The sequence below is a fragment of the Sceloporus undulatus genome, chromosome 2 (assembly GCF_019175285.1).
Source record: "Sceloporus undulatus isolate JIND9_A2432 ecotype Alabama chromosome 2, SceUnd_v1.1, whole genome shotgun sequence".
Taxonomy (NCBI): Eukaryota; Metazoa; Chordata; class Lepidosauria; order Squamata; family Phrynosomatidae; genus Sceloporus; species Sceloporus undulatus.
The window spans coordinates 207207571-207226813 of record NC_056523.1 but is presented as its reverse complement, the minus strand read 5'-3'; the positions used below and the strand labels follow the sequence as shown (position 1 = coordinate 207226813).

Below are 19243 nucleotides of genomic sequence, written 5' to 3'. Positions count from 1 at the left end.
TTAACAGTTAACACTTGTACATTTTTTAGATACTTTGGTCGAAGACCGTAAATAAAATAGTATTGTATTGTATCGCATCGTATTGTAAACCAAGACATTCTTATAAAATAAACACAAGAGATACACTAGATCACTCATGAATTTTATGGTGCTTCTTTCTTACAAAGGTTTCTGTCCAAACTTAACAGTTTGGACAGAATTTTTTTTTAAGTGAAAAGTGATATTCACAAGCTTTCTCCATTTGGTCAAGAAAATAAATGTTCAAATTACTATATGCATAAATAATATTAGCCTTCTTCATTCCTCTCCCCACCCCAGCCCCTGACATATGGTGGGCCCTTGATATCCTCTGGGGTTTGGTTTGAGGACCAGCTGTGAATACCAAAAACTGTGGTTGCTCAAGTCCCATTATATTCAAAGGCGTAATAAAATGGTGTCCCCTTATGTAAAATGACAAAATACAGGTTTGCTTTCCAGATTTTCTAAAATAAAATACATTTTCAAGCCATGGATGATTCAATCCATGCATATAGAACCAATAAATATGGAGAGCCAACTGTATAAGACCATTTTCAGAGTAAGAACTAAACTATGAGGTGAAAATAATTGTGGCACCAACAACATTTATTCTATGACAATCATACCAAATACTCTGAAGAGAGAAACCAAGAACTTATATAGCTTTTTATTTTATTTTTTGAAGAAAAAAGTGAATAGCCCTGTGCACAGACACACAATACCATCCCTTTGCCACCCCCAAGAAACGGCTAGTGAGACTGCAGAACAACATGGACTACATGCCATACCCATAGGTTAAGACAACAAAGATTACCTAATGACTATTCCACAAGTTTCTAATACATTCAACCAAGACCATACCATCTCTTGCCCTTATCATCTGCCCTTCCCTTCCCTGCCCTGTCCTGCCCTCCTACACACACACCACAGAAAAGCCCAGGTTAATTCAGAGAAACCTTCAAGAATCTGGGAAGTAGCCCCTAACAGCCATAGTTCCTTTTCCATACATGAAGGGGGAGAAGAATCAAAAGGTTCTGAAGCAGTAAGTGCAGCTGTTCCATGGTTCACTAGCCCTTACCTGGCTAAAGAAGAAAAGGGGGGGATCAATAAAATATGTCATGTTGGCACCTTGCATTTAAGAGTTTTTATTATTATCATCATCATTATTATTTTAGTGTTCCACTCAATCGGCTTCATTCAATATAAAGTGGTCCAACAAAAGAAACAGTCCTTGTGTTGTTGCTGTCATTGTGGTTGCTATCCAGAGAGTTTCATGGAGTAGGAGTTCACTGGGACAGTTCAGATGGTTTAATAAACAGGTGGTAAAAAATGTCTAGTTCCAACATTTTCAAGTTGACCAGTCCCAAGGTTCAGAACAGACAGTGTTCCTCCAAAGTGGGGTGGGGTTGGGGATATTCCACCAAACAGTGCATAGAGTTCCATCCAGTATGTTTCGTGGTAGTGGTATGGCTGTGTACACAGTCCAAGGTCCATGGTGTAGGAAAAAATGGGGAGTGGGAGATGTCATTTCTTATTTGGTCTCAGACTTGTCTTGCAATAGAGGTATAATTGATTCCCACGCCGTAAGGCACTAGGTTAATGCAAAGACAGAATAAACACCAGTAAACGAATGAATTTATGTGGCAATTTTAAATCAGCAATTAGTAAATTAAAGTATTTAAGCAACAATGGCTAAACGACCATGCAGTAGCTGCCAGAAGCATTTCACTTAAAATGCCCTTCCAGTTCATCCCATTAGCCCTCCCTACACTGTTGTAGACCCTCCTCTTCATACCTTAGGTTGCACAGAATGCTCTGTGTACCTTTCATGCATGGAGCAACATATTTTTGTCTGAACAGCCTAGAAAAGGCCTAGGGGGTTATCATACGAGGCACTTACTACACTCGAATCGTTGCCCAAACATTTCATAAATGTGGAGGTGGGATAGCCGGTCGCACTTCTGAAGCATCATTGAGGCATCCCACTCTTCTCCTGTCGATGAATCGTTCATGGAGCAGCCATTAACGGCAGTTCCCGTTATTACAGAAATGGCTGCTCTGCAAACAATTCGTCGTCGGAAGAACAGTGGGACGTGCTTCAGCGACACTTCAGAAGCATGAGTGGCTATCCCACCTCCACGCTTCCGAAGTGTTTGGGCAATGATTCCAGTGTGGTAAGTGCCTCCTCTGATAATCCCCCTAGTGTTTTTATGTTAATGCCATTTGGCCCAAGGCTTTTTCCCCAAAGCCAGTTCTATCTTTACACCACTGTCAACAGGTTTATGGCCACACAGGATTACTCATAGCTTGGAAAAGTTACTTTTTTTTGGACTGCATCTAGAATCCCCCAGAAGCCATGATGACTGCAAGGATTCTGGATGTTTTAACTGTTTCAAGCTCTGCCACACACCAGAGCTCTGATCACAGATCAGACATTAGCAGCTAAAACACACAGTAACTATATTCTTGATTCCCACCATCTTTGGAGAATTTCTCTTTAAAGGAAACAGAACCTTTGAAATGAAACATGTTTCAAGTAGCCTAGACTTGTAAAACTGCAAGCATTAGGGCAGAGTGTCCACATGTACAGCATTGCAAATGGCATGAGATTCACACTCCTTTTGTACATACCACTATATGCACTACCAGTAGGTTCATGGATCACTTGCAAGATAAGGGAGTATGTGGAATGCCCAGATAACAAAGTTTTTAAATAAGATGCCAGGCTTTGTCCCTGCCCTGTATCTTGCTTAAACTGGCTGTGAGAAAGCTTTCCACAACAGCTCAATTTTTAAACCATTTCACTGATTGTTGAAAGGATGATATATATTTGCAAAATCAATGGTCCATTGAAATACCAGTGAGAACAAAGCTCAAATGGCATCTAAAACAAAGACAGTTTTAATAAAATCTATGCATTGCTTTGTATGACGGGTCAGACTAGTGGCACAGCTAGTCCGGTACTGACAGGCAGGTTTCCACCACTTTTGGGCAAGGGCTCTACCCTCAAATAAGGTGCTATCCAGTTTTGAAATAACTGTGGAAACATTTCTGAATAGCCCGCAGCTTTCTTTATTCTTAATGGCCAACCAATCCAGCTTCCCTAACAGTTGGTAAATGCTGAACAGAAACACTACTATTTGCAAATGTTCCTATCCAACTTTGAATAATATCACAACAGTGAAAAATATGCTGAATGGATTATGATCCTTAGGAAGAACTCTGCATCATGGTCAAACTCAACTGAATTAAGTGGCTATATGGGCAAAGCAGCCACCCAAACAGATTCAGTTGTCCCTCTGTTTCCAGGGATTGCTTTGGGGAATTACCTTCTCATAGTACTGAATGTTTTTATCTGCCATTCCCATGAGTAGCTGCCGAAAGTCTTGCCGCTTGTTGTTCTGCCATCGGTCCATGTCTGCGTCTGCCTTTAGGTCGCATTAAGCACTCCACTCGGTCTTGACACTTTTAACTTCTGTGGGCACCTGGAGACCAGAGAAAATTGATCTCTCAAGCACTACTGAAGATTAAGAATTGTCTTGTTACTCTCCTAATCCATGGTCAAAAAAAAGCTAAGGGAAAGGTACACACACATGTGTTCACATCATAGATTTCCCAGAGGTAAAGATACCACACAACCGGTTGCTTTTAAGTAGATACTATGGACTCTTGACAGCATTTAAACATTCCCTCTCAGTTAACACAAACTAGTGTAGTTGGCACTGTTTCTCTGAAAACTCATTTAGAGCTTATAATCTAAAATTGGTTTGGGAGTGCAGTGAAAATCATAGCTCACAAAGGGCAAAACAAACTCACAACACACAGGGAAACACATATCAAAAGAAATAAATGGGGAATTTTCACTGGCGTAGGACACGCTCAGGTATTTTGCAATCATTAACAGGAGGTCAATTTTGCTTAGTACATATTTTCCCAAGGGGTAGCCTCTGGGTTATTAAGCAAGTATTAAAGGCAACCATCTTCCCCTTCATTGTACTTTATTCTCAGAAATTCACTCAAGCATGAAAACATCTCTTTGCTTCTGGACAGAATGTTCTATTTTCAATAGTTATAAATAAAAGTTACCCGACAGAATGCAATCTAATTAATATATCTTTAAAAATAGCTAAGTTTTGGCCTAATGTATCTTTGCAATAGTACCAGTTGTATAAGGGCATTACTTTTAAGAAGCTGAATGTTTCTGAGTGCTTTTCAAAAAAAGCAATAAATTACACAAGTTCCACAGCCCCCCAACAGTTTAATTAATTATCATTACAGTTAACATTGCGAGGTTAATTCATTTTCCAGTTCTCAAAACGCACTGGAAAAGGTTACTTTGTGGGTTTTCGGGGCTCTGTGGCATGTTTGAAGGAGTTTATTCCTGACATTTCGCTAGCATCTGCGGCTGGGCATCTTTCTCTTATGCCTCCACATATGCTGGCGAAACGTCAGGAATAAACTCTTCAAGAAACATGGCCCACATAGCCCAGGAAAAACCATAAAAAACCCAGATGCCGGCCATGAAAGCCTTCGACTCACAAAAAAGATTTACTTCTTGGTGTTTCTGAAAAACCTAATGATATAAATCAGTGATTGTGAATCTTTTACAGACCGAGCACAACTGCAAACAGAACCCCACTTATTTACTGCAAGTGCCAATCCCTCTGGCTTTCTAGTAAGGAACAACTCTGGCCAAACTCTTATGCTCGGGTGACAGATTGTGTGCCCACAGAGAGGGCTCTGAGTGCCACCTCTGGGCACGTGTGCCATAGGTTCGCTAATCACTGATATAAAGATAACCCTGGACACAAAAACACACGATCATCACTTCCACTTTCATCCCTGCATGAACCGCACAACAAAGCATAAGGAAACAGCACCAAGCAGCAAACTACGTGAATATTTCTGGTCCATCATTCAGTGAAACACTCCCTATAACCAAAAACGAACCTTGTGAAGTTACCCTTCTAATGAGTTAATTTGCTTATATTTCATTGCTGGGGAAGGAATTAATTACACATAATCATCACTACTCATACAGTGGTACCCCGGATACGTAAAGCACCGCCTTACGAAATTTCAGGGTTACGAAAAAAATCAATAGGAAAAAAAACTGTTCCGGGTTACGAAGGTTATTTAGGGTTCCGACAAAATTTTTTGGTGCTTTTCGGCGCTATTTCGCACGAAAATCGCGGCTTTTCCCCATTAGCGCTATGGTTTTTCGGCTTACGGAAGGATTTCGGGTTACGAACGCGGCGGCGGAACGACTATTTTCGAACCGGGGTACCACCGTAACATACTTGTAAGAGATATTCCAAACATGCTAACTTGGGGCGTTCTTCTCTTTGGGGCTACCGCTTCTAGTTGGCTTCATATTTCTGCTTGAAACTTGATCCTTTTCTTCAACACATTCTACGGACGGGAGGGTAAGAAACATATATTGCAATTAAAGGATATGCAAAGGTCCAAGTGCTGTCCCTTTACGTGAGTTTCAATTTTTCTCTCTGTGGTCACTAATCGGTAGTCAAACAAAGCCCAATATCAAATCACTTTAAACACCAGTGCCTCTCAGGTTCTTTCACACCACCTACCCTTTTTAAAAACAAATGACCAGTGTTGACAATTGACTTTGGAACTTTTCTGCATGCAAAGCATGTCTTCTACCCACTACTATCCCTGAAAAGAAATTACACACATTAATTCAACCGTGCTTGCAACATTGAGATTAATGCAGGGCTGGAAAAAGGTATTTGTGCTAGCTGACTCCCCAACCTCCCAGCCAGAACATCATTAGCCATGTTAGCTGTGGGATTTGGGTATGTGCTGTAACCATGATTTTTTTTCATCCAAGTTATCATTAAGTGTCAGCAAGGAGAATTCTGAGTCAGGGCCTTCCCATCATTACCAGCAGAAGTTTTGCAAAAGAGTGGAAAAGGTTATATATTTCTTACCGTGTATCTCATGAAGGCCCAACAGTATTACTACAGCTAATGCATTCTTGATAGCACGTATTTCAGTTTTAGAGCGGAGAGAAAGAGAGGCGTTTGTCCTTCGCCAGAGACAAGGGATGGCCTGCTGAATGAAAAGAAAACGGAAATACGGGGAAAATAAACCATCAGCATATTTTTTAAACTACTCTAAACACCAAAAAAACCCATAAATATTTAAAGCTAACTCCATTTACCTAATTATTTAAAACATTCCACTGGGGACCGTTTCTAGTATCTCTGCCCAAATGGCTTTTTATTTCATCACAAACAGTTCCTATTGCCTCTGCTTTTAAAACAATCCTAGCCATTTAGCATTAACAGGCCTTTTATGCTTCACTAATGTATATGTTCTTAAAACTGTGTATCAGAGGCACGCATTTGAGTAAAGTCCTCTCAAGCAGTAGGAAATATGTGAATTTCTGCACTGCACCATCGGTAGAGGAAAAACAATGTTAAACAGGATCTCAGCAGAGCTTGGACACAATTTCTTTGTGGGCTATGACTCTTTGAAATCCTGCCAGCCCAATATGGCACTTGCCATGTTCACTGGGAGCATGGCAAAAAAAAAAAAAAAAAAAAAAAAAAGACCAATGGGGCCAAAAAAAATCTCTTCCAAAGCTATGGAAATAAGGCAAAGGATGTGAAAAAATGTGTGAAGGCCAACAGACAAGAGTATATGCCTGTCTTCATGCGAAAGACTGAAAGCAGTGTGCCATCATGCCATTAAACCCTGCGTGCCTCTCCGTCAATAAGCTAAATCCTCTTTCTGGTCCGTTCCGTGGAGAGCCATTTTTGTACATAGCACACCGTCCATACTTTTAAAGGTAAAGGGAGAGAGAGAAAAAACTTAAAATTCCTTTCTCCAACCCGGCCAGTCTCCGCACTATTCTCCTTCTGTTGTTCATCAATTTACAGCCAGGAGACAGAGCAGTCCAATCACAGCCTCTGAAACACAGGACACATCCTCAAGCCTTAATTAAGTTAAGCAATTAATTCATACCAGCCTTAACTTCCCATCCATCCCTAAGGGTAGTTGGCTTGGTGCTAATATCGTTAAAGCTAAAAAAAGGCTTTCCATTTCAACCACACTATGCAAAAGTCACGGCATGATTTACTTTCTTACATACATACTGTTAACATTAGTACCAAAGGGGGACACATTGCAGTCCACCAGATTTGGTTATTACGTTAACCCCATCAGTCTTAGCACAACAACGACAAGGAGAGCTGCATTCACTGGTAGCTTGGGCAAATTTGCAATGGACCTTGTCATCTCGGGATTTGGGATATGTTATCAGCATAAAAAAGCTCGTAACTCCTATCTCCATCTGAATCAAAAGAATCTGGTAAGGTACTGAGACAGAGACTTGGAGACAGCGATCTAGAAAGCTAAAGACCAATAAAAACTGAAGCTGAATCTTGACGAGGTTGAAGTGCTGTAGGGAAGTGGCTTTAGGTCCAGAATTAGGTGGCGAATCGAGTCCTGGGATAGTGTTTGCACTCCACTCTGAAGCAGTGATTCCCCAAAACTTTGTCTCAGGTTTTGGACTTCAGCTCCCAGAAGTCTCTGCCCTCTTGGTTCATAGATCTGGGATTATGGGAGACTGAAGTACACACCACTTGGAAAGCCAGAGTCTGGGAACACTGCTCTTAAGGCTGTACTTTCCAAGTGCTCCTTCCTCTACACAAAGCGTGTAGCACAACATGTGGCCACAATTGAAAGGAGTGTGTGTGCACAGCTGCTTGTCAGCTACTTGGCTAAGATAATTCATTCATTCATATCTCTTATGCACACCACTAAATACTGCCATAATGGCTTCTCAACCTAAACCAGTACATCTTCCAGTCTATAATGCTGTCACTGAGGCAGCTAGGTAGCGACACTGGGCTCCCCAAAGACTTTTACTGATTGGCTTTGAGCTACCAGTTCAAGGCACTGGTGCTTGAGTACACAGCCCAACTAACTTATCGATCAAGCCCCAAGAGATCAAAAAGCTTAGGATCAACAAAGATCTTCCTGTTTTCCGATTTTGTGTGTTGTGCTACTTGCGCACGCTTGCTTTTCTGGTTCTATTTTAATTATACATACATTATTTTTATACAGTTTATGTAAAAATATTTATATTTCAATTTTATTGCAATTATGGGAAAAAGGTTTTCTATGCAGTGCATGAGTGATCCCACACTTGGTCATTCCGGTGTTTTGGACTTCAGCTCCCAGAAAACTCAGGCCATCTTGGCCCATGGCCATCTGGGAAAGCCAAAGTTTCTGGAAGCCCACAGTACTTCTGGATTAAACCATTTGAAACCCATGGAATCTAACTTAAGAAAATAATGTCTTGCAAGGAAAGCAGTCTGACTTCCTGCAGTTCTAAATGGTACCATAGAATTAACGGATTTTCTGCGTTCATGTTTAACAGGAACATTTTGCCTCACCACAAGTTCCTATTTACCTTCATTGGACTCTGAGTACATGGGATATACTCTCTTCGAACAGGCAAGAAGCCTCTGTCAGTCTTCACTCAGTTACTCAAGAGCAGTAGAACATTCCCAATGGAGGGCAGACACTCCTTCCAGAGGTTCTGACAGCTCCTTTTCTAACCCCACTCCAGGTTGAGTATACAGGACCATACTCTCGCAAATTCCACCAGATATTCTGCAAGTGAAAAACGAGAGCCAGAATGGCTAATTTCTGAATTTTAACCACTGTACCTGAATTATTCTTTTTCACAAGACCCAATCTAAATTCAAATGACAAACATCTCATGTTTGGCAAAATCTTGTCCGGGGGGGTGGGGGGGGCTTTCAAATCTGGCAGGATGGTATCGAGAAGTTATAACTAAGTAATGTGTTATATGTTAAGCGGGAGAAATATGAACTGTCTATCTGGAGGAATTTCTTTTATTCTAAAATGGGACACTCTGCAGATTCGTTATGCTCCCAATCCTTTTACATAGCTATTTGCGCAACATGGAGATCACAAAATTACATCCAAGATCTTTGCTCACATTGCTAGAACACTTTAAACATTCTGTCGAAATTCACCAAATTCTTATTGAAGTACCGCATATTTTGGATTTCCGGGTCTCATTTTTAACAATAACTGTTTATACATAACCCTGGAACAATGGGATGCAGCATACACCCTTACAAAACCCTCAAGCAGTACAAAATGAATGGCATTACAAAGGCAACGGCATGCACTACTCACCACCTTTCCTCTTTTATTATCCTCTGTGCTCTCTTCAATTAGCTTCCAAGCTTCAGAGGAAAAAAACGTATCCATGTAGTCACAAGGCCGCAAACTCCATGGGTCGACTTATTAATTTATAGCTCCTGTTTTTTTTTTTTTTTTTTTTTTTTTTTTTTTTTTTTTTTTTTTTTGTTTTTTTTTTTTTTTTTTTTTTTTTTTTTTTTTTTTTTTTTTTTTTTTTTTTTTTTCTTTTTTTTTTTTTTCTTTTTTTTTTTTTTTTTTTTTTTCTTTTTTTTTTTTTTTTTCTTTTTTTTTTTTTTTTTTTTTTTTTTTTTTTTTTTTTTTTTTTTTTTTTTTTTTTTTTTTTTTTTTTTTTTTTTTTTTTTTTTTTTTTTTTTTTTTTTTCCCCCCTCCCCCTTTTTTTTTTTTTTTTTTTTTTTTTTTTTTTTTTTTTTTTTTTTTTTTTTTTTCTTTTTTTTTTTCTTTTTTTTTTTTTTTTTTTTTTTTTTTTTTTTTTTTTTCTTCCTTTTTTTTTTTTTTTTTTTTTTTTTTTTTCGGAATATTTGACTGATTCTCCATCTTGGAAAGCAAGGCCATTCCTTGTTTTTTATAGCATTTAAGATCCTGGTGGTGACAGAATAGTTAAGCGGCTTACTTTCTCTTTGCCTCTTCATGTTCTGAAGGAATTGAGCAACATTGAGTAACACAAAATTTCTCCGAATTGAGAAACACAAAGAAGAAAACTCAAGACACACTACCAAGATCTGACTCCTTTTAGAATGAAGCTAAAAGGATGTGATTTTTCTAAGCTTTCACCAGGCATACAAGTGTCAATGAGGAAGGTGTAGCTTTAATCATAATGAACATTGCCAGACACACTTTTGATCCGGAGATAATTTTTTTAACCGTAATCCTTGTGTATACAAACACTGATACCATGGGCTGCGCACCTATCCTTTACCAATTCAGTCAGCAGGTAGTTAAAAGATACTGATTGCCATACTCTCAAGTGTTTCATGTTATAATGGCATTTATTACACTTCCAGGCTCAAGGCACACAATTCTACATATAACATGACCATAATATGGAAAACAGGAATGGAAAAGAATTTCAGTCCTGTCAAAATTCTGACTGAAAATTCCACTTTGCCTCAGAATATGCACATTTGGGAGGCTTGTAGAATATATCTTATCCAATCTATTAAAATGTGAGTGCCAAAAAACATGGATGGCCCTTGTGGTCTCTTTCCAATTTTTGTGATTCTATGTTCAGCTTTAAACTTCCGACTTTTAGTTGTGGGGATAAACACATAGAACTAACATTACATAAACAAAACAAAAAAACACAAAAAAAGGAAAAAAAAAAAGAGGACAAATAAAAAGTCAACATTCTACAGAAAACATGATTTGGAAAAGGCACATGAATTTCTATTATTGGAGGAACGTCCATATGGAAGGAATATGCAGACAGGATCTGGGAAAATGAAACAAACTCAAGGACAGCGTTTCACATCCCTAAGCTATGTATCCTAACATTCCTCTTGGACACTGTGGGATGGAAACTGGGAGGAAAGATGCTGAAGCAGGCGGCATTTGGCCTCGATCCGTAAACCTTTTCTTATCATTGTTCAACTAGATTCCTTCTGCCTGGTTGTTAAACGAAGCTCTTCAGTCGTATTTTCTCCACACTGTGAAGCTGTTAGTTTCCCTCCATCCAGCGTACTCTTGACTAAGCTTCATGTGCCTGTGTAAGCAATACAGAATTTCGTAAAAAATGGTAATGTACCCCATAACACAGAAAGGCTGTGGTGAAAAGACATGTTTTAATCTGGTGAGGTTACAGTGGTGCTTGAAATTTATTGTGAGAATCTCTCAACGGAATCTTTTCCACCTCTCAATATAACCTTTCTACATGGATGCAGTTCACTACTTTGGCAGTAAGGAAACACCTGAAAGTGTTCGTTGAAAGAAAGCCAGGATGATCTGCCCATCCTTTCAAGAATTTATACAAGGCCTTTCTCCTTGTTCTCAACCAACTTTTCTGAAACGCGATCTACAACCTCCTTTTACCACCAAAATTTTTCTGGAAGGGGCTGGATGTGGGAGTAGAAAAAAAAGGTCACAGAGAGATAAAATTACAAAAACCGTTATTTTTACCTTTAGTAGCACTCAACAGCCCTTTTGCAAAGGAACTCTGAAAGACAAGCAGTGTGAAAGGTAACCAAGCACCTGTACAGGATGATAATATGCATGTTCTTTGAACACCAGTGGGTCAATACACACAACCTATGGAATAATTAACTAGGTTATTAAGCACAGAGTGTAATGTTGACACTACATGCTGACAAACAATATTATATAAAAACACAGTAATCAAATTTGGATACACTGCTTCATGCGCAATGAACAGCCACATTTCTTTTTAACGACTAATTCCCCCAGTAACAGAGGATGAAAAGAACGAAGAGCGAGGGACACATTCTGTTACAAATGGCAGTTCTACATAAGAAAAGGCCCTTTACATGGAGACAGCTACCCTCAGCTTACCTTATTGATTGCTCTCTTATAGTAACTGCATTCTAAAAATCCAAAAACTTTAAAGTATTGCATAGCTAGGCCATCAACGTCTTTATGTTCTTCCAAAACGCAACTTGGCAAGAGTTGCATGTAAAGGCAGCCGTTTCCACTGATGATTTCTAAGGAAAATTGGGGGAAAGGAATAGTAATACCTTTAGGAACCTGGTAATAGCAAGTAGAAAAAAATTCTCAATGTTCCAAACTCAAAAAGGCAATATTATAATTGTAAAAGACTGCAGTACTACAATTGTATCTGTTAGGTCGGGTCTGTTCTTCTTTGAGTGGAATCCCACAATAAATACTGTATTTCTGGCGTATAAGACTACTTTTTAACCCAGGAAATTTTTCTCACAAGTCGGGTGTCGTTTATATGCCGGGTGTCGTCTCGAGTGCTGAAACTTTGAGCCGTACTGGCGAATCTGCGGTCACCGCCTATGGTGGGGGAAACTCCAAAAATCGCCCTGGGCCGCATACCTATATGTAGTGGACCATATGAAATCAGCAAGAGCGAGATATACATAAGTAATGTTATAGAAGAAAATCTTGACGACAAGGAAAGGGCTGGGCAGGTGGGAATGCTGGACCAATCTAAGCAGGCTTTGTTCTACAACAAGTTTTCCTGCTAGTACCTGGCCTGTCATAAGCCTTGAATTAAAAATTACCATATTAAAATCAAAATTGATGTTTTTTAATTTTTTATTTGGTATGCGTGGAAGAGGGGTAGTCTTATACAGTGGTATATTCCCAACAACTCTATATTTTAACTGGAAAAGTGGGGTCGTCTTATACAAACCAGTCATCTTCTACGCCCAGAAAATACGGTACCCTTTGGAAAAGGAGAGAGATTTAGAAACACTAAAAGAAATTAATGACACCTTGTATTCTAGTCCGAGACAGATTCTGTAGCTGTGGTTCATGGAACTTGGAACTCATATAACTGGAAAACCTGAAATTAAAGAGCTGCCTAGGAGTCCAACCAACTGGAGAGAATTCCTCTTTCCAGACTCCATATTTAGTTCTACTCTCATCCTACTTTTTTCCCCCCTTGGCTTCTCCCTCATTTATCATTACCTTCACCCCCACTGATTTATTGGATGAATTTGTTCAGCTTCCTTTAGGGACACCATCCTTTGACTAACCTGTCCCCCCATTTTTCTTTCTTTTTTTATTCCTCTCCTCGCCTGCTGACCCACCTTCATCTTAAATTGTCATGACGTATATCCAGTGCCATTTTCTTGCTTTAGTTTTCTTCTTCTATCTTCTCTTTCATGTACTTCTGTACTCTCTTTTAGGTTCTGTCCTCTCAGTCTATCTCCGGAATGCCTTCCTCTTAACTTTATATATACTTACGTAGAAGTTTAGAAATTTTAGTAAAAAAAAAGACTGATCCCAAAACCGGTTGACTTATCCATGGCTCAATGTACGTACTGTACTTTAACTCTTATTTAAAAAGGGACCATCTCCTGGTAAAAGGCACGCATCATACAATCTGTCTGGGAAGCCCTGACCCTCCTCTACTCTCTATCACAGCATTTAGTGTGAGCACAAACAGTATGCCTCCGCGGATTTTGTAGTTCTTTGGCATTGTTCCTTGCTCATCCTTTAGATCCTTTTCATATGCACCTTAGTTTTTACCCTCAATTTATCACAGGTCATTCAAAATCCATTAAATTTTGTCTCACACCCTCCCCTACACTTATACATGAGGCGACATCTAGTTCATATAACAGTACTATCCTTCTGGGATCTGTTTCCATTGACCACTGCCATTGCAAAAGTTCGAACCCCAGTCAAAACAGAATACCATCTGCACTCCATATCCATGGATTCGATCAGCCATGGCTTAAAAAATATTTTTAAAATAGATAAATCCCAAAAGAGGCAAAGCTTGATTTTGCCATTTTATACAAGGGACAACCATTTTACTGTACCCTAGTGGGACTTGAACATCCACGGTTTTTTACTATACTTGTGTATGGGTGTTGTGTTCCTGGACCAAAACCATAGCAGATACCAAGGGCCCATTGTATATTCCCTTCTCTAAACACATAAACTGGATGCCAATTCTTTGTTTTCTAAACAAATGCATATTCAAAGCCAAGCATCAGTGAAAAGCATCACAGACTTCACTGTATGAACCATAACACAGTTCAGATTACTGGGGGTGGGGGGGGCGCTTATATCAGCTCAAGGGCTGACCCAGAGCTAACACTGATTCTAGTAATATTCCTATATATTCTGATAGACTGGCTCACCTTGTTCTCTCTTTTCCTTCCATGTCCTTTTCTTAAATGCTGGTTGCGATTCAAGGTTATAGCTGGTGCCATTCCACTCTTTATTTCCGTTTAAATAAGCACCAGCTCATATAAGAACTAAATTACCAGAACACCTACTCTTGATGCACTTTTGAATCCTGATCTTTTTATTGCTATGTACATGTACGCAGCCCCATGTTGCAGTGCTTCCCAGAACTGCATTTAAAAATTCATTTCATTTTAGCCCTGGCAATTTTCAGTCAGCACCAACAACCCAGCAGGCAGTGAAAGCAGGGAAATAGTGTAATTCAAACAATAATTGACGTAGACAGAGAGTCCATATTTTTTTTTCCATAAAAATCCCAGTGACACCACAGGCCCAGGTTTGGCCTTTTAAAAAATCCAAGAGGAATGTTCATTTTAACTCCATTACACAAAGAAGATGTCTTAAGTTGTAGCTGAAAAATGATCACGTAACATGAGTACTTATGTCATATACTATTTTACCCAATAAACTTTGCACATGCCCACCGCAAATATGATCTTTCAGGAGCCCAAAGGAGATCAAGAAATTAAGCCACGCCATGTTTAGCTGCGCAAAAGGATATAGTGTCGGAGAAACTGTTGCAAGCAACTAAACTACAGGGTCACTCTGCTGTACAATGCGACTTAAGCTAAATTAAAGCACCACAAGATTGTTTTCGAGCGCTCCCTGTGTGCTTTCTACCACAGAATTACGGAATCGGACCTTCGCATTTTGTACACACCTTGAATCATACTACTGAATGTAAAACCAGACGAAGTGCACTTTTTTAAAGCAGAACAGTCAAGTGTTCAACAACGGGTGGCCCTGGCTTACTACCTACGGGCATGCGGTGAGTCGGCTGGGATTCCTCCACCTTTATCCTGAGCCCGTCACCATCTGGTATCTTCGTCGCAGGCATACTCTGGCAAGTCAACTCTGCTCGTGTTGCGTCTAGGTACACAAAGAAACAAGACCAACAAAGGGAAAAGGGCAGAAGAGCAAGAGTCGTCATGGTAAGTCACAAGAATGCTGAAGTTGGCTACGCTGTACACAATTCCCTCCCTTGGCGGTGTTTAAGCGCGCACTTAAGATGATTCTTCAGCAGCTTACCCACCTGACCTTATGTAACGAAAATACCTCTGACCACTGTATCACTTTGCTTGCATTGCCACTTGATGAAAAGTTAGTTTTTAAGATTAATTGCTATTAATTTTATTGATGTGGTTTCTCTGTATTTTAAAGTCTCTGAGTATGCCTTTTCGCAGTATGTAATCGTCATTTGGGAGAAGCGGATCATATCAATAAACTCTTCTTATTCTTATTATTATTCTTATTATTATTATTATTAGCCTCCAAACAAGATTGTCTATACAAATCTAAAAACAAAAGCAAGATTACTTTCTTTAGATGCTAAGGAAAGATTTCTTTTCTCCCAGTGCGCATACAACTGCCATCATTTTTGTTTCATGTTTAAATGCATAAATCGTACCTCAAGCTCACAACTTGGGCAATCGGCAAAGGAAAAATGAAAATTTAGTATTCTCCCTTCTGGCAGTGTGTGATACATACAAGGGAACCTTTCCAACTTTACACTGTACAAGTGCTTGATGAAAGATTCTGTTTTGAGTTATCTTGAATGGAATGTTCCTTATTGTTGTTGGTTTTTACAACAACAACAAACATGAAGTATCTTAAATACATAATCTTGCCTTTATCCATATCATTGAAGACATTTCACGGCACCCTCTACTGGACATACTTATGAGAATATAAACCGCTAACATTCTATGTTTCGCACTGAACCATGATTTGTTACAAAAAAGACACGAGACAACAAATTAAAATTGTTTACTCCTCATATGCCATTTAAAAAAAAAAACCTGACACTGATTGGATTCTGGATATTGCGACTCCCAATAAGAATTACAAAGTATTGGGGGTTAGTCAATCATCAATATCAAGTAGGACATAAGGCCACCCATTTTTTCACAATCAGGTGTACATTCATTGCATACATGCTACCATGTAAAAGGCTCTTGCCAACACATCCACAAAGCGCTCATTCTTTTTTTTTTTAAGACCCAGATTTTTTGTATTAAACCAATACTTGGGAAGTTGGGAGAAGAGTCCTCAAAAAATTATTAATCAGCAGTTTGTCTACCACCAGGGTTAGGCACCTGCGGCCCGCAGGCCGGATGCGGCACGGCAAGGCCTGGGACCGGCCCCAGCTGGCCCTGCCGCGCTTTCCACGGGGCCTTTGGGGGGCAATTGTCTCTAGAGCCTCAGAACCATGCATTTATAAATATTTTTTAAAAAAAATCAGCAAATGTTTTTGCGTGTCCTTCATTTTTTTAAAGAAAGTGTCTTCCATTTGAAAATTTTGTCCTAATTTGTCCTGGTTTATTATATATTTAATTTTTTTTTAAAAAAGTATTTAATTATTTATTTTTTGGCTTCGGCCCCCCAGTGTCTGAGGGACAGCAATCGGTCCGGCTCAGACAGGTCGCCTTTACCCCTGCGTCTCAAACTATGTCATCAGCAGTTACGTCACAAAACAAAGTCATTTTTCCTTGGTAACACTGATGAACAGTACAGCACTGCCTCTAGCGTTCACATTCTGCAAAAGGGAAACTGCTTGTCGATAGCCGCCCAAGAACAGAAACGCTTAGTTCCTATCATAGTACCAACTTCTTTTTCCTGACTGCTGTCACAAGTCATGGCCAGTAGCTTCCATTTCCGGGGCCGGTGAATTCACTGAAGTTTTGAATTTGCCATTAAAAGCAGCTATCACGGTCTGAACCTTATTTGGGGATAGAATTCTGCCACCTTGAGCCTCTACTTAAACTATCGGCTAAAATTCAGGTTAGCATCACAAACCCACTGTTCTAGAAGTCACCAGCCACCAATATTGTTTTTTTTTAACTAATTTTTTTTTTTTTTTTATTCCAAACATGAACAAAACTCATAATCAAAACCCCATCTAAAGATTCGAACACACACACTACATTACATTCTAAAACAAAATAACAACTTTGCTGCACTACATCTCATAAAAACTTACAAACAATACTGAAACTGCTTATAAAGACGAGGCTAGCACATAAATTTCCAACTTGCCAGGTCACTGGTTGACACTGTCCAGTAATCCCAGATTTTTCTTATTAAAACTTTGTAGTATACTGCATCCTTTCCAACGATTTTGAAGGTGGAGAAACACACAATTAAAGCAGGCTCGGACAATCTTAAACAATTAAGAACGAGTCTTATATATTTTAAGAATTGGGCTTATATATCTTAAGGAACTGTTAAACATTATTCATTTTCGCAGTTAGTTTGATCTATCGGTTTTTATTGCTTTATCTGCTTTTGAAGCTGTCTTAAAAATGAAAAGCGGTCTAAAAATTTGCGAAATACAACTCAGTTAAAAGGTACTTCCTGCTGGCGGACACTGAGGATGTGCCAGTAAAAATGCTTCCATGGCAGTTCTTCCACTGACACAGAGCTGCCAAAGAGACACCACACATATAAAAACCCATTCCAGTAGACAAACCCAACAATGCATACCTATTTTGTTGTTGTGTACCTTCATGTTGCTTCCTGACTTATTGCCAACCCCTAGGTGAACCTACCATTGGGTTTCCTGGGCCAGATTTGTTCAGAGGTTTGCCACTGCCCTTCCCATGAGGCAGAGAGTGTGCCTTGCCCAAACTCACCAAGTGAGTTTCAGGCCTCGCAGGGAATCGATCCTGGTCTCCCAGAAATTTGCAGTCCAGCACTCCTACCCACTTGCCATGCTATTTCTAGGCGTGTGTGTGTGTTATTCTACTTTTCCTCCGAGGAAACTCACGGTGATGTACATGACTCTTACTCAATTATATCACAACAAGCTGTTGAAGGGGGACTGGAACCCAATCCTCCAGTTTCTCAGACAACACACTAAATAATTACATAAATTGGTGGTAAATATGGTGGAAACACAAGACTTCTTGACACAAGCGCCCAGTTAATGAGTGCTTTACACTGTGCGCCTATTATGGAAAAGCCTTGATACAACGCCAACCAACCATGTGTGTGTGGCTGTAATGGACCTAAGTTTGGATAAAACCTCTCACTCCTCACACACACCAACAAAAACCAAAAACTTTCCTATTTTCTAAAAGCATTTTGAACTTTGTAGTTTTTTGTGGTTTTTTGTTGCTATGTGGCATGTTCTGGAAGAACTATTCCTGACATTTGCCTGCATCTGCGGCTGGCTCTTCAGAGACTGCTGGCATGGACGTTGAGTGGGATATATATCCTATGTTGATCCTTGCTTAAAGGAAGCAATTACACATAAATCTGTGTTTTAGCTGTTGACTGGCAAGGCCTCGAATGTTATTTAATTAGTGATCCGGTCTGCTGGGAAAAAACCCCTGCCCCCGGGTGCTGTTATCTGCTGGGGGTGTAGAGTCCTGATTTCAGGTTTTCAGGACTGAAAACCAACCTTTGTTTACTTTCAGGGTTTCTTCTTTTCTGTTGAAGTTGTCCAGGTGTTTGTGAACTCAATAGCCTCCCTGTGCATTCTGACCTGATCGTTGCTGGCCCTGGTCCAGAATTTCAGTGTTTTCAAATAGTCCTTTTATGCCTAGGATTGCCTTACAGGTGTTCTGATACTTACTGTGGATCTTCTGGCTGGCCCAGCTGCAGTGTCTCTCAGGTTCCTTGATTCCGCCTTTGAAACAATGCATTGGTGGTCCATAGTACACTTGTCCCACAGTATGTTGTCACACTCTGGCAGACGTGAGAGGGTCCCTCTGTCCTTCACTGGTGCAGCCTTTGCTGGACTTTTGTGGTTGGTTTGTAAACCATTGGAAGTTTGTATTTCCTCACAGTTTCCCTATTCTGTCTGTGACTCCTTTATGTAGGGTAAAAATACCTTCCCTTTGGTGGTGGCTTGTTTCACTCTTTCTGCGTTTACTGGGTCTGGCAGCCTTCTGATCTCTCAGGCTGGAGTACCCATTAGCCTGTAGAGCCCAGTCCCAGGTGCTTCACCCCCTTTTCCCAGAAGTGGGTCACAGATCCATTTAGCCCATCTGACAGTGTTTTTATTGTGGCTTCTTTTTTGTCCATGAACTTTTGTTTAAGTGTTGTATTATAATCATGTATATTTGATCATTCATGTATTGGTTTTATATTGTATTTTCTG

The 19243-nt window shown here is 39.7% G+C and overlaps 1 pseudogene; it reads right to left on the bottom strand.

The window, feature by feature from the left end:
• Positions 1-606: 606 nt before the first annotated feature.
• Positions 607-16776, bottom strand: LOC121920545 (annotated as a pseudogene).
• Positions 16777-19243: the final 2467 nt, after the last annotated feature.